Genomic DNA, 3,899 nt, shown 5'->3' on the forward strand with positions numbered 1-3,899 from the left:
AACTATCTAAAGAATCATCCTCACTCACACAAGAAGAATCCAAAGATAGGAATATCCCAATGGTTTAAAAGCACCAACCACCCAACCATGTGGAACCACCCCTCATGCTAGGAGATGACACAAGATCCCAACACACAATCTACACCTAAGCTAGAACCTATAACGAAGGAGACAAACCACACAAGGACTCTCAAGCAAGAACTCACACAAAACAACAAGAATGAACTCTCAGAGGCGTAAAACTCATCAAGACATAAATGCATCCAATAAGCATAATCATAAATCATAAAGGGGGAACACATGTAGGAGTGGAGTATCATCACATGCCATCCTCATAACATAATAACATAATAACACAAGGCACTAGCCTAATGGACATGTGGAGCCATCTCAACCTATGAGAGACCAAGGGAGATTAGCTTACCATCTTCACGGCCTTCTCATGCTTATCCTAAAACATCCTCCCTAGGACTAAGCCATGAGGCTCAAAAATATTCATTATCTTGTTTAAATGAGTTATAATTACCCATCCCAATTAATTCATTATCAATGTTATCACTTGTTTACGAATCATGGAAAGCTCCAATGTGCCCTAGTGGTCTAGACTTAATGCATCTTTACAAGGAACCTCATGCCAGCCTATCTCTTGTGACCCCAGTTATCACAAGGAAGCCCACTCTTCCTAACATGGCCCAACAATAAATCAAAAGAGGCTCTAAAACAAAATACAAATCTGCAACATAACCAATATGCATCCAATGGCTTACTCCCCCAAACAAGGATATTCAAGTAGCCAAAAACACAATGAACCTCTTGGAAATAACACATCAAAATCTATAATTAACCATCAATAAAAAGCATCATAAATATAATAAAAGCCTTTTAATTCAAATCTGATTTAAATTTGAGACAAAACTGAAAACAAAACAACAACCAAACTCATATTCATAAAGCCTTATGACAAGGAAACTTGACACACAGTCAAAACTACAACATAAAAAAAAAACAAGCCTCTTGGCCAACAATAAACATAGGCATATCAAGCCATAACATTTGTTGTCATTAATGAAAGTAAAACCACAGCAAGGTCAACTCACTTGCTGCCCCAAAACAGCAACACTTCCAACTCACCAACCATAGCACATCAATATGGATGAAAGCACAATTATTTCCCCAATAACATAGGAAGGTAAATATGCTTGAAACCAACAAAATACATCAAATAAAATCAGATATAAAACTAGAAAACTCACCAACATCCCCAACAATGCCTCTGGTACAAGAATTAATCCAGAAAGTACCACACAAGAAAGCAACTAGCACATTAACCTATAGGAAAATCTATAGGAAACATTACAGCAAAAAAAACCACAAGAAACCATTTCTCACATTCTAACTTGATTTCTCAAAAAACAAGAAGAATATAATAATCCCTTCCAAATCTGATTTCTGAAAATAAGAATCAATTTAAAATTCTTTTATAAGTCCCCAAACAATCTTTCAAACACATTGCAAACAATCTTTTAAAAAAAATAATGCGAAGTGCCGATAAAACCACCAACCTGGAAAATACAAAAATTGGAAGAAAATCTGATGTAGAATCCAAAAAAAAAAACAATCCAAGCCTTTAAACCAATACGAATCCAACCACCAGCAATCTCCAAATCAATCTCAGAAATTCATTCACCAAAGATTCCAACCCTCGTGAATGCTTAGGAAGGCCTATTTATCAAAAAACAAAAAATAAAACAAAACCAAGCAAAACCATCCTCCAATCAAAATATTCCAAAAATATTATATTCCATACCTACCTTCCCAAAGTTCAAGAAAATAAAATATATTTTCTACCTACCATAAACTTCCAGTGTGACTTTTAAATAAAAGAATACAAATTACCCCCTTTTAATTACTTAATGGGTAAAATAATATTACTCAATAAATAAAATTCACTTCAACATTAAATAAATAATTTTTCACCATAGACATTTATAAATAAATATTAATAATAATAGGAAATCAATAAATAATAACTCAATTGAACCCAATAAATGAAAGCTAATAAATTAAATATCAAATACTCAGCATTAAATTAAATAGATCAAATAATAAATAAATCTTCATTAAATAAATAAATAAAAGATCAAGCCAATTAAATTAAATACATTATTCACTTAAATAAATTCCTTACAAGGAGAAATCCAATTACACAATGAGAAATCCATACCTCAAAACTCACACAAAAGAAGCTAGAGGGATTTGATCTCCACTAGACAAAGAGACTTAACCAATACACCACAACACTTAGTTGACCAACAAAAAGGAAAATCAAAATAACATAAGACATCAACAAATCAGCTAACATCAAGATAACTTGACAAGGTGAACATCTTAGACCTAGAGTACGTGAGGGGAACTTGTGCCAACTCCGAACCACATGCCATTGGGATTTAAAGACATGCTCAAACCTATGGAGCCAGGTGGATTCGGTGTCTAGTACTTGCAAATCTTACATCCACAAAGAAATGATATGACATATGCATATATATTATAACAGACAAGGGTTAGAGAATCACAACAACACATCCCGTTCGCAATGAGTGATGTGGCATTGTCTCTATCCTGAAGACAGTCAGGCAACAATCAAACACACCATGCGATCAACTCATCATAGATAATCATTAAATATGGTTAGTACATAAAAACATCATCAAGTACATGATTAGTATAATTCACGATTATAGTAAGTCATGTAAAATTCATCAACACTTATGCTCATCAAATCACATGATCAATATAATCATTCGATAATCAATCACATAATAAGTATATAGTGACTAATAAATCACACTATCAATAGTGATAGTATCAAAAACATATAAATCATTTGAAATAGCCTATGCCCAATGATTTCTATCACGCATGAATTAAAAGTCAACTCTAGTCAAAACAAGTCAAGTCAAGGGTGGACACTACATGCAAAACCCTTGTAAGCTAGGGTTTAAGCAAGAAATGGCTCTAGCATGAGCATCCACTGATGGCACCAATTGAAATCATGTGTAATGTTATGTTAGGGTCTGTAAACATGTTTAGAGTAGGTTGTGTTATTTTGCAGACCTTTTGGGTGGAGTTACAATGATATCCTAGGCTCACAGCTAGGAGTTGGTGAGATTAGGACATTAAAAGATGTGCGATTTTAGAGCTCCTGTGGATTGGTAGAAGAAAATTTGACCCATGGTTGGAGTCCCCTTTGAATTCCCTTAAATAATCATTTATTGGTTTTTGTAGATGTTTTGACTGGTGAAGCTTCCCAAAGCTATGTTTGCAAGTCACCGGGATAGGCCTAAACCCCTTAAAAATATGACAGTATTGGAAACCCCACATGTACGGAGAACCCAGATGGAATTTTAAAATATTATATGTAACTCTAAAAAGGGTGTCCATAAATGTAATTTATTTGTGACCTTGTGTGGGAAAATGTGAAACTAAGCCCTGAAAACCGTAATAGGAGGGCTAATTGCATTAAGCCTATTTGGAGCCCAGTAGAGACAAAGTGAGGTTGAGAAAGCTTGGCGATGGGCTTGAGTGTGAAAAAATCCCCAAAAGAAATCAAAGACACTATGCAAGTCCATTTTACACACATAGAACAAGTTGGAGAATTAAGATCCTTTGCAGAGGTTGTTGGAGCCCTTGGAAGTGGTGTTAGAGATTGAGGTGGAATCCTCAATACGAAGTTTGATTGTTAAAGATCAGTGGCTATACCTTGGAGGTATAACTATTATAACCCTTACCAAGTACCATTGGATGGGCTTGAGGAACTAGTGGATTGGAGAGAGCAAGGAAGACAACTAGGTGTTTTAGAGCAACTCCAAGAATCTCTGCATCAATATCGCTATCTAGAA

The sequence above is a fragment of the Cryptomeria japonica genome, chromosome 3 (genome assembly GCF_030272615.1).
Source record: "Cryptomeria japonica chromosome 3, Sugi_1.0, whole genome shotgun sequence".
Classification (NCBI taxonomy): Eukaryota; Viridiplantae; Streptophyta; class Pinopsida; order Cupressales; family Cupressaceae; genus Cryptomeria; species Cryptomeria japonica.